General features: G+C 46.3%; 1 long non-coding RNA gene across 1 annotated transcript; it reads right to left on the bottom strand.

The window, feature by feature from the left end:
* Nucleotides 1-168: 168 nt before the first annotated feature.
* LOC308560111 lies at nucleotides 169-6,285 on the bottom strand. Its single transcript, XR_013999248.1, has 3 exons — nucleotides 5,691-6,285; nucleotides 527-695; nucleotides 169-222 (listed from the first exon to the last, which is right to left on the bottom strand). It is a non-coding gene; the product is annotated as an uncharacterized lncRNA (long non-coding RNA).
* Between the last annotated feature and the right edge of the window lie 6,362 nt (nucleotides 6,286-12,647).

A 12,647-nucleotide genomic window follows, 5' to 3' on the forward strand; every position in this document is an offset into this window, starting at 1 on the left:
GGCCTGGCGAGCGGGGCGGGGCCGGGATGCTGGGCGGAGCTTCGCCGCTTCCGCGTCAGGCGGTCCAGGGCAGCCATCTTAAGGAGATCGCCAAGCCGATGGCTCTGCTTGACCTCCTCCGAGTCCAGCGCCCCTACCCCATCATCTCCAAGATGGAGTTCCCGGTTTGCCTTGCCTCGTGGGTCGTCTGAATGCTACTTCCAGCAACTGATGCTTCAGTTACTTCATGTGTAAAAACAGACAAGGGTAGATCAAACAGTGATTCCCAAATGGCCCGCCTTCCAACATTTCTTTTGTTGTTGCTTATTAAGCAAACACCATTACTTAATAAAGAATATAGTCATTCGCTGAGCACCTACAAAGCAGAGGCATTGCTGGGTAAGACAGACAGGTCCCCCTATCTGCAAGGGACTTACAGAGTAAAGTACAAATGCCTTCGTCTAGCATTCAATGCCCTCTGTCAGCTAATAAACTTCATTCCCGGGTCCACCTCCCATTCTATCCTTCCGGTAGCTTGGTTACTTACAATTTATGGAAGGAGGCCCAGCATTTATTTTATTTTATTTATTTAGGCCTAGAAGTGCATTTCTTGTGCTGGTTCCCCACTCCTATGACTGGAGGAGGATCTGGACTCCGGCTTCCAAGTGGGAGCAAGCAAGCAACTTCAACAGAGAATGTATCAGGATTAGGTTCCGCTGCAAATAAACGAAAAAATGGCTTATGATAGAAATGGATCTCTCTCTTCAGAAAAATAAGCCCAAAGGTAGGCAGCTCAGGGCTGCTCCACCATCCTCAGCACTTGGTTTCCAATCTCGTTACCTCATATAGTTCCCATTCCAGCCAGTGAGGAGGAAAAAGGAAAGAAAGGTCTAACTTTTTTCTTTTAGGAAGGATGCCTTGTAAGCCCTATGTTTTTGCTTACATCTCATTGGCCAAAACATGGTCACAGGGCCATACTAGGAAATGTAGTCTTTTAACTGGGCAAAAAGTGCCCCTAAAAATAGGGCTTTTGCTATTAATGAATAATGGTAGGATGAATATTGGAAGGTAACCAGCTGTCTTTTTCATGGATGGTATTTAAAACCATGAGAAAGGTCCCTAGGAATAAGCCCTGGAAAAACTTTAAACTTTTAGGGTGAAACAGTAGAAGAGCAAGCAAAGAAACTAGGAAGCCGGGGCTGTAAAATAGGAGGAAAACCAAGCAGGTATGATGTCATAGACACCAAGATAACATGTTTCCAGGGGGAGAGTGGTCAATTGTGACACATGCTGCTGAGAAATCAAGAAAGATTAAAAACAAAGAACGGATCACTGGATTTGGCAATACCAGAGAGACTTATAAGGAGGAGGAATGTTTCTCCTCAAGGGGAAAGGAGATCTGATTAGCTTTCATATATTGATCATAATAGGCTAGGCTCTGTTGTGGTAACAAGCAACCCAAATATCTCAATGGCTTAATACAACAATGGTATATGTTCCCCACTCATGCAAAATCTGCTACGGATCAAGGCACTTTACAGGGTTGCTGTCCTCCACTCCACTGGGTAACTCAGATATCCAGACCACTTCCATCCTGGACTCCACCACCTTAATACGAGGCTTTCAGGATTGCCTCCATAGTGGGAAGGGAGCTGGAGAGTTGTGCACCAGCAATTAAATACTTCAGCGTGGAAATGACATGTTATTTCTACTCACAGACTATTGGCCAGAGCTTGTCGTACAGGCCCAAGTTCCCTATAGCCATTTTTTACTCTGTTCTCAGTGCCCGATGTCCTGATCAATTGAAGAGCTCCCTTTGAGGAGGTGTGTGCCTGTGGCGGGGATGAGGGGTGGAGGAGAGGGCTGCCTTGTTATTTGAGTCAGATTGAGCCAAAGGAGATGGGGACTCCTGATTCTAGGCAGACCCAGATGGCTTTTAGATGCTTTTCCCTGAGGAGCTGACAGAAACAGCTGTCAGAATCCTAGCGTGCTGAAAAGCTCCACACACTGAATGTTAGTTTTGGCTCTGGCTCCCAAACAAACTGCTCAGCTCAAAGCTGCCACCACCAGTGTTTTGGCAGATAAATGACCTCTCATAAATGTTACTGGACTTTGCAGTGGCCCCATTTCTACAGGGGTTTCTTCTCTCCCAAATCCATCACCCTTGAACCGAGGGACTAAAGTGGTTCCTCCTAGTTTTTCTTCTGTGTCTCCACTTGATAGAAACCAAGTAGTGACTCTGGGAGATCGCATGAGAGAGGGGAAGGATTCTTATTTATCTATTCACTCATTTGGTAAATATTTATTATATTTTGTGCTAGATCCTTTGCCAGGCACTGGGGTCATGGAGATGAAAAAATATAGCTTAAGGTGGGTTACAGACAAGAAAGCAGGTCATTGGGATACAAGGTGATAAGGACATGGACAAAAAGCTGTGATGGGCCAGAGGAGGGCATGGCAAGCCTTGCTCAGGGTGGTCAAGGCTGGCTTTCCTGAGAAAGAGCCCTTTGAGTTGGGTCTCAAAGGATGAGTAGGAGTTGGCAAGTTGTAAGACATTCTAAACTGTGGGAGTCTGGAGGAAAGGCATAGGGGTCCAAACATAGGATCAGTCTGAAGAAATGTGAACAGCAGGGTATGACAGAAGGAGAGAAGGGTGCACAAGGAAAGAGAGACTGGAGTGGTTCTCTATTATGACTCCATTGGATTCAAGGAAAGGAAGCCCAGACATGGACTAATGAAGGGGACCAAAGCTTTGTCACCCCAAAATATGCCTTTTGGGATATTGATTTTGAGCTGGTTATCAAGAAACAAAAGACAGAAAGAATCTTGGACCTTCCCCCTTAGCCGCTTAAAGGAATTCAGATAGAAAAACCTGCTCAAAAGAAGGAAGCATCACCTTAGCATCATAGTATAAACTGAATGTGGCAGACAAGGAGAAATCTAGCAAGGCCTGTTTCTGTATCCCATTGTTTCTGGGTGGGCTGCCAAGAATTATCACGTTTGCTCTTTCCATCTACCTGTAAACTGCCCGCTTTATCACTGAAATCCCAGACCACGGTCTCCCTTTCCTTTGTCCAGAATATAAACTTATATTCATAGCATATAAACTTAACTGCCCAATGACTCCTTGGGTCTCATATGCTTTTTTTCTTTTCTTTTTAAAACATATATTTTTTTAAATTTTAAATTAAAAAAAATATATATATATATTGATTTTCAGAGAGAGGAAAGGAGGGGGAGAGAGAGAGAGAAACATCAATGATGAGAGAGTCATCAATCAGCTACCTCCACTGGGCATGTGCCCTGACTGGGAATGAAACTGTGACCTCCTGGTTCATAGGTCAACGCTCAACCACTGAGCCACGCTGGCCGGGCTATCAATTGATTTTGAGAGAGAAAGAGAGAGGAAGGAAGAGAGAAACATCAGTTTGTTCCACTTATTTATGCATTCATTGGTTGATTCTTTTTTTTTATTGATTTTTTTTTTTTTGAGAGAGAGAAAGGAGAGGGAGAGAAACATCGATGTGAGAATGAAACATCAATTGGCTGCCTCCTGCACACCCCCTAACAGGAATCAAGCCCCCAACCCGTGCATGTGCCCTGTCTGGGAATCCAACTGGCAAAACCTTTTGGTTCACAGTACAATGCCCAACCAACTGAGCCACACTGGCCAGGGCCATTGGTTGATTCTTGTATGTGCCCTGACCAGGGATCAAATGCACATCCTTGGTGTATTTGGACAACGCTCTAACCAGCTGAGCTACCTGGCCAGGGCTTGGGTCTCATATCCTTATGGCACCACATATATATCTGTAATAAATTTTGGACTTTTTTTCTGTTAATCTGTCTCATATTAATTTCATTATTAGCCCAGCTACAAGAACTTAGAAGGTAGGAGGAAAGTAATTGTTTTTAACCGCCCCACACTAGCCTAAGACAAAAGAGTAATTTCTGCTCTTGTAACCCTTGAGACAAGTACTATGGTAACTGGGCCCTTGGTCATGGGGATGAGATGCCATGATTGATAGTTCCTGCTTGGACCATATGGTTGGAGCAGGGGCAGGGCAATTCTTGTGTTTTCACAGGAAGGGAGGGGCCAAACATGAATAGGTGAAATATGAAATGTTCACCAGGGATAGTTGAGACCAGGTCACCAGGAACTTTGAACACCAGGCTGAGGACCTCAGCCTTTATTGCTAGATAGTGGGACATTATGGGAACATTTTGCTCAAGGAGAGCCATAAGTATAATGAAGTTGGCCTGCAAAACCTGTCTTTCTTTACTTGAGGCTCTACTTTTGAGTTTGCCTTTTAAGGTTACTCTGAAAGTTAATTTTAATCAGGTTTTTACCTGAATAGTGACTGGGCCCCAGCTCCCACCACTGGCCTTAGGAGTGACCTCTGTCTGTTGTGACCCCTACTTTTTCCCTCTGGATCAGGAGTGGTGAATGCCACCAAACCTAGTCAGTCTGATCTAAGATACCTCCTGTCACCTGGGTCTCCAGGCACTTCCTTCCTTGCCACCTGCCTCAGTGAATGACCTCCCTATCCACCTGGAATTCCTCCTGCCTCTGATCCACAAATCCAAGTCCTTTTTCTCTCCAAAGTGCTTATAGACCCTCTCCCTGGTTCAGGCCTCTTTATCTCTTTTGTTTGGACCTGGCCCCAGCTCTTCAATTGATCTGTTTTATGAAGGCATCAGCTCATGTCAACCCCTACTCAAAAAATTTCTATAGTTCTCCCTGCCAGCCTCATCTCCTTCCATGAATATTGGAATTGAGCCATTTGAACCTCCTGGTGTTATCTAAACATGCTCACAATGATCAAATCAGACTCTTTGCAAATGCTGGTTTCTTTGTCTGTTATGTCCTTCCTATCCTGCTCTATTTGGTATAACCCTATGCATACTTCCAGGCTCATTTCCATGGTTACTGGCCCCTTTTTAAGTAAGACCTATCTCTCTCCCTGTTTTGTGTTCCCACGGCACGTGTAGATAACTCTAGTGTTACACCTATTATAAGGATGACCACATAATTTACTGTCCAAACCCAGGACACTCTTGAGAATGAAAGGGAATGCTATTATTGTTTTGGTTCAAAAGGTATCAATTGATCTGTTTCAGGCAAACTAGAAGGTATAGTCACCCACCTACATCCAACATTGTCATAAAACCCGGCACTTGGTACTTTCATTTATCTCATTCATATCTTTGAGCCCTTTGAGATAGTATTGTTATTCCCATTTTTAAGATAAGACGGAGCTCAGTCTGCATGGCTCAGTGGTTGAGCATCGACCTATGTGATCCAGAAGATCTCAGTTCGATTCCCGGGCAGGGCACATGCTGGGGTTGTGGCTTGATCTGGGGGGGGGGGGGCAGGAGGCAGCCAAGCAATGACTCTCTCATCATTGATGTTTCTATCTCTCTCCCTCTCCCTTCCTCTCTCTCTCAAATCAAAACAAAACAAAACAAGCAAAAAAAAAAAAAAATGATAAGAAGATGGAGCCTCAAAAGAGAGAGGAGACTTGTGGTGACACAGGCAGGAGGCAGCAAAGCTAGCCTGGGAAGCCAGATCATCACGTTCCAAACCCTGGACTCCTTTGACTCTAGAAGTTAGTACGTACCTGATGCGTCCAATACCACAGAGTCTTATTGTCTAGGTTAGTCACTTGTGGTCCCTGCCAGATGAATGGGGAAAGTAGAAATGTACTTACCTTGTACACTGACCCCTCCCAGTGCCTGATGGAGAGAAGGCTCAGGGCATGTTGGTTGGATAGATGATTTCTTGAGGACAGAACTGTGTTTCTTCTTAAAATCTGCGCCTCCTTCTGCACCTAATACCTAGCACAGGACTCACTGTGCATCTATTCATTATTCATTAATGTTTATTAAGCACCCACTATGTGCCTGGTAGTGTGTTGGTGACACAGCAATGAACAAAATAGACAAGGGCTCTGTTCTCATGGAACTTATAGTGTGGGGGGGATATGGAGACCACACAAAAAACAATCACAAATAAACACAGTTACAAATCAGGATAAATGCCAAGGGGAAAAACTGGGTACTGCGGTTTAAGAAATATTTTGAAGGTAAATTTGGTACATTTTGGTCATAGATTTGATGGCGGGCAGTGAGATGGCGATAACTCAGGTTTCTGCTTAAAACAGAGACGGGACACAAAGAAGGAGCCGTTTGGGGATTAATAAGGTCGGTTTGGAATGTGTGCGGCTTGAGGTATCATACTGTGGGATTTCTGCTTTCATCTTTCCCACCTCCAGCCAGGTTAATTGATTTGTTCAAAACTGCAAAATTGTGGCATGTGACAGAAACCTGCTTCAGGCAGAGCAAACAAAGGCGGCCTCCCGGTAGCGCGGTAGGAAAAGGGACAGGTGGGGGAGGCAGAGGCGAAGCCGGGAAGGGACGCGTCCGTTCAGGGCCACAGGCAGACCTCCCAAGCTGCAGCGAGGACCGCGGCGGGCAGCCGGAGCAAGACCCTCGCCCTGCCCAGCCCTGCACGGCGCCCGCGCTCTCGGCCGCACGGGGAGGGGGCCGCCCCCGCCGCCCGGGCTGCGGGACTCGCCTATCGGGCTGCGCCTCCGGAGGCACCACGTGACCAGCCTCCCCTCCTCCTCCAGCGCCGGCCTTCGGGGGAACACTGGCAACACCGGCATCCCCGCCATCCCGCCCCCGCCTCCTGCAGACCGCAGCCGCTCGTGTGGGCGCTTTGCGAGTGGCGGGGATTCCGCCGCAGTCCCCCACGGTGCGGGAGGGGCGATGGGAGGAGAGAAGGGGAGGCGAGCGAGTTGCAGCTGCAGAGCCCGCAATGTTCTGCGGCAAAGTCAAGCGTATCCACGGCCAGGCAAGGCGGCCTCCGAATCCCTTGCGGTCCTCCCAGCCATTCCCTCGGTCCATGGCGGCTGCGGCGTCCCTGGCCCTCCTGGTCCACTGCCCTGGCCTCTCGGGGTTTCCTGCGGGGACAGCGGGGAAGGGAGGGTTCTAATGTATCCGTCCGTGAGCTTCCCAGCTACTTTTCTCATATGCGCAGCTCATGCTGTGTTGCTGTGTTCTAAACCCCACACTGGCTCCCATTAGAGAACATCAGTGTGTTTCATAACCAGCCCCAGGTTAACCTTTTCCAGCCCACTATTCCCTTGCACCAGAGACCCCGTCCCTCTGGACCCCTTATCCTTTCAAGAAAAGGCATCACTTGCATACACTTAAGTGACTACTCTTACTCTACGTGCTACCTAGGATGCCCTTTGTGACCATAGCAAATTCAAAGACCCAACTTTATAAAACTAATGCAATGGAGGGTGGAAACTGGCAGTGAAATGCCTCTTAGCAACGGTCACAAAGCTGAAAGCCTACAGGGCTCAAGCAGGAGACATAAATAAGGCCAGTGGGCAGGAGCATAAATGACAGGGACCCTACTCCCATTCAGGCCAACATGCTCCTTGGGGGAATGTGGGTCCTATGATGCTAGATATTTGAGTTTACAAGAAAGGCACAAATCCAGATTTTTATGTGTAATCTCTCAGAGATCCTCAGTGCATGACCTCCTTCCTCTCCTAGGGAAGACTATGACTTTCGTTGAGAAAATAACTGAAAAACTGTTTAAGGTGAGGACGTGTCTTGAAGCTCTGAGAGGCAGTTGTTTTGGAGGCAACAAAAAAGAGGACTTGGATTTGGATATTTTAAACTACTAAGGACTGGAGAATCTACCAGAAACTGGAGGACTGGGTTCGGGAAAGGGGCAGGAACAAGGGTGGAGGGTGAGGGGTGGGGGTGGAGAGGTGGGGGGAGGCTTCAGGAAGCCAGCCAGTGTGGCATGCCCACCAGCGTCAACTACCACAAATTGTAGCAAACATTTCCTCCCATCTTTGGGGGGGCTTCCTGAAGGCCTGTGAGGGGACCTGTAGTGCTTGGCCTTTCTGGGGGGAAGGGGGAGGGTGAGATAGAAGAGAAGCCAACACCAAAAATGAGATAATGCCTGGAGCAGAAATTGGAGAGCTCCTTAGGAATCGATTGTGGAGACAATAGCCAAAGACAGGCCTGGGGACTGGAGCTGGCCCGGGGCGGAGGGACTGGGGACAGTGTAGCGAAAAACAGAAGAGCCAGCTGAGGATGTATTGGGAACCAGGGTATTTTTAGTTCACTCTGATGTTTTTTGTAGCTATGATGTTATCTCCTTCTGTCTCCCATCCCTGGAAATCTTCAAAAAAGTCTCCTATACATACCGAGGCTGCCCTGACCGGAGTGTTTGTGAAAATGGCTAAAGGGGCCACATTTTCATTTGTGTTGGTGTAGTGCTGACCAAAGACAGTACAGGCTGAAGCAGGAGCTGGACCAGGAGAAATAAAACCTCTCAGGAATATGCAATAATCCTGGAGAGGATTTTGGAATGGATGCTTGGGCTCATCCCCTGGTCTCAAGAGGTCAGGGGCCCCTGATGGACATCTAGGTTACAGTAATAATTGACTAAGTACTTACTTGTGCCAGACACTGTGCTACATGTATATATTATCTCTGTTATCCTGCAGTGATTGTATGAGAGAGGTACTTTTATAACCCCCATTTTACAGATGAAGAAATTAATGCCTAGAGAGGTGAAGTGACTTGCTCAAAGCCACAGAGATAGAACACAGTGGACTGGACCTGCTGTCCAGCTCATTGCCCACAGCAAAAGAAATTGTGATCTTGCCCGGCCGGCCAGTGGTTGAGCATCAACCTATGATCCTGGAGATCAAGATTCAATTCCCAGTCAGGGCACATGCTCGATCCCCGGTAGGAGGCCTGCAGGAGGCAGCCAATCAAAGACTCTCTCATCATTGATGTTTCTATCTCTCTCTCCCTCTCTGTCCCTCTCTCTGAAATCAATAAAAATATATATATTTTTTAAATTAAAAAAAAAGAAAGAAATTATGATCTTGTCTGGGGTTTTCACAGACAGCACTTACCATGCAGAGTTATAGGTATTGTTTTGACGTGTGTATCTGTCCTCCCCACTTATCTATAAGGGGACAGGAGCCATGCTGCTGGCAAGGAGAAAATTCTGAGCCATCCTAAATTAAGTTACAGAGGGCCAGAGGGTGGAAAGAAGAGACTAAAAGGGGTTAATCAGTTAACAACTGCAGTGTAAAACCAACAAAAAACTGCTCTCACTCCTTAGTGTATGTTGGAATTAATTTAACTTCCATGGGCTATTTCCCAGATTATCTAAAAAGAGAACAGCCAGGCGCCCTTGAACTCCAGGAGGCTCCAATTCTTGTTTACCAGAGAGCTTTACAGACTTGGCTGTGGACTCTGCTGTGTCTATCCCAGAACGAGCCCCACTTTACCTTCAACCATCTCCTTCGTCTGCAGCTAATGCACGTTCAGAATGGCTTACATCCTTCCCCCCTCACCTCGTATGTAAAAGCGCTTGCAGCACTCCAGGCCCATGGACATGTTTTCTTTCCTACTTAGCCATGCTTCTGGGATTTTGAACTTCATGCTCCAAGGCCGGTCTTCTTTCTTGCTAGCAATGGCCTAATGAACCCTTTCCTTTCAAAAGACTTTCAACTATGGAGGTTAAGATTTTTGTTTAACACCACTAATTTTAAGTGCCTGGCACACAGTGGGTGCTGAGTTACACGTTAAATCAATTCCTTTAAGGAAGGCCAAAAGCAGTGCCCTCAAGTCTCAGATCTTTGTGTCTTTGGGCAAATCATTCACCCTCTTCGGATGAAATGGTGATTGTTAGATAGGCCAGGTACAGAAACTAGGATATAGAGAGTTACCAGGGCAGGAAGTCCAGGATACCTAGCAAGGGGAAAAACTGGGAAAACGAGAACCTTGTCCTCAGGGTAACCTATCCTCCCCTAGCATATAACTAGTCCTGCGGTTCAGACCCCTTGAGCATTTCTCCCTAATGATAACATCCAGGCCCAGATAAGCATGAAACCAGACAAGTGGCGCCATGGCTGCCTCAGGACCAGATGCATTGACTAATGACCCCCTGCCCTGGCACCACAACCCTGAAAGAGCATACCTGGAAAGCTGATGAATATTCTATTGAGACCCTCCCCTGAGACTTCCCCTAAGATTCCCACCTATACTAAAAGGACAAAGGACTCAGCACCTGTTCCCCAACAGGGGAGCTGCTAGAGCCATCTCCATCCCTCCGAGGGGAACCCATGAGACTTGCAACCAGGGGAGCAATGGGCAACAGCAGCTCATCCCGCGCTTATCCCCTGATCCTGTCTTCAAGGCCACGTTCTCTCTCTGACTTCTCAGGGAGCCAGAGCAGTCTGGCCTGGGCTCTCCTGTTGCCTCTTCTACGCTCTTTCTTGTTTCACTGTCCCAAGTATATCTTTGCTGCCATCATGGACCCAGTACCCTTTGGTTCAGTGCTGTGTAGCTCTTCTCCCCTCTTTGGGTTTCTCCACCCCCTTTTAATAAATTTAATTTTTCTTTATTCACCCATCTAAGATGGCTATTTAGCCTGCCTGGTGCATCACCATCACCTACCATTAACCTTTCAGTGATTATAATCTAGACCTAACAGGATTATTTTGAGATTTCAGTGAGATCAGGCCATGGAATTTCTATAAATTGCCATACAAGCAGGAGCTGTTGTTGCTGCCATAAAGATGATGATGATGGGGACTGAAGAAGGAACAGAGAAGAAAGCCAGGATATGGAAATTCCAGAACTATACCAATTTAGACAGAAAATTCTCAGGAGGTGCAGCCAGTTTGCAAAGTTTCCAAGGCTACTGTCTTCATTCATTTGTGATTGCTGGAACACCTACTATGTGCCATTTCATTAAAAACTCTGTAGAACAGACACTCAAATTATCTTCACTTCGCAAGTGAGAAAAATTAGGTTAGAGAAATGACATGACTTCCCCAAGGGGAACACAGCTAGAAAGTGTGAGAGGCAGGATTTGAACTTAGATCTGTGTGGTTCTAAAATCCTGTGAAGGAGACAAAAGTTTTGTCACCTCAAAATATCCCCTTTGGGATGTTGATTTTAAGCTGGTTATTAAGAAACAAAAGACTCCGGAAGAACCTTGGAACTTTCCCCTTACTTGTTTAAAGGAATTCAGGAAGAACAACCTGCTTAAAGAAAGGGAGCATCACTTTAACATCATAAGATAAACTGGACGTGGCAGACAAGGAGAAATCTAGCAAAACCTGTTTCCTTCTGTGTCCCATTGTTTCTGGGTGGCCCAGCAAGAATTTGTTCTTCACTTGTTTGCTCTTTCCATCTACCTGTAAATTGCCTGCTTTCCCTTTGAAATCCCAGACTCCTGCCTCCCTCTGCTTAATCCAGATTGGCAAATAAACCTCAATTGCCAGTGCCTCTTGGGGTCTCATTCTCACGGCACCTCCACATGTATATCCGCAATAAATTTTGGACATTTTCTCCCGCTAATCTGTCTCAACCCAGCTAGAAGAATTTCCACCCCCACACTTGTTCTTTCTGTTTCCTGTTCAGTAGTTTTTTCAGTCTTCCCTTCATTCACCAGAACATTTATCAAGCATCGAGTAAGTGCTAGCCCTTCTGCAGGGGCAGGGGATACAAGACCCAGACTATCTGAAAGATTGTTTCAGGTTATGTTGGGGAGGCAGACAACTCAATGGATATTTACAATTCAGCACCATAAGCTCTATGCTGGGGCAAGTGTGGGTGATAGAAGAGTGGGTCATTGCTGTAGACTTCCCTTTCTCCTTGGTCTATACTCCTGAGGCACATCTCAAACTTGCCAAGTGGTTCCCTTCAAGCCCCCTGCCCTAAAATGAGGAAGAGACACCCCCTCACCCCTTCTCTCTGGGGTGTTGTAGTGGGAGCCAAACAATAAAGAGGAATTCTCTCCAATAACCAGGAATCCCTCCCAACCAGCCTCTCCTCTCTCTGTCTCTGTATCTGATACACGCACACACACATACACACACACACAATCCATGATAACCAGAGGTGGATGCTGGGTTAATGCTGGTCCAACCAGTTTCTCCATCCTTCAGCAGGCCCTGCTTGGGTGGTCCTTGGCATTCGTTGCCTCCAAAACCAAAGGAAACTTGCATTTAACATCCTGTTACACATGTATTAAAGAGAAATCAGGAGGGAAAGTCACCCAACTGTTAATAGTGATTATGTCTGGGTGGTGAAGTTATGTGTGATCTCTATTTTTATCTTTTTACTTTTGTGCTTAAATTTTTTTTCTATCATGAACACATTACTTTTACAATGAGTAAAAAATATAAATAAAATTATCTCTATTATAACAATTTTTTTGTGGCTTCACAGATGTGGGAGAAGGTCTATTAGAGGCAGTCACAGAAGGGGCTTTGTCCTGAGCACAGCAAGGTCTGCACAAGATAGCACATGGGAGAGGTGAGGAAGTGAGAGGTCATTGAGGATTAAAAACAAGAGCCCATTCCTGAGAGCTTGCTCTGAGCCTAGATCCTTCCTAGCGCTTGATGTGCGTATTTCAGTTAACAAAGAAACCAGTTTAGGAGATAAGCTATTATTTCACAGCTGAGGAAACCAAAAATCCATTTTATAGGAGAACAAGCCAAGGCTCAGAGAGGTTCCATGATTTGCCCAGAGACACACAGCTAGAAAAAGACAGGGGCAGGATTTAAATCCAGATCTGTGTATGTTTAACTTCTGGACTTAGAGGCATT

The sequence above is a fragment of the Miniopterus schreibersii genome (assembly GCF_964146895.1).
Source record: "Miniopterus schreibersii genome assembly, chromosome: 8".
NCBI classification, from domain to species: domain Eukaryota; kingdom Metazoa; phylum Chordata; class Mammalia; order Chiroptera; family Miniopteridae; genus Miniopterus; species Miniopterus schreibersii.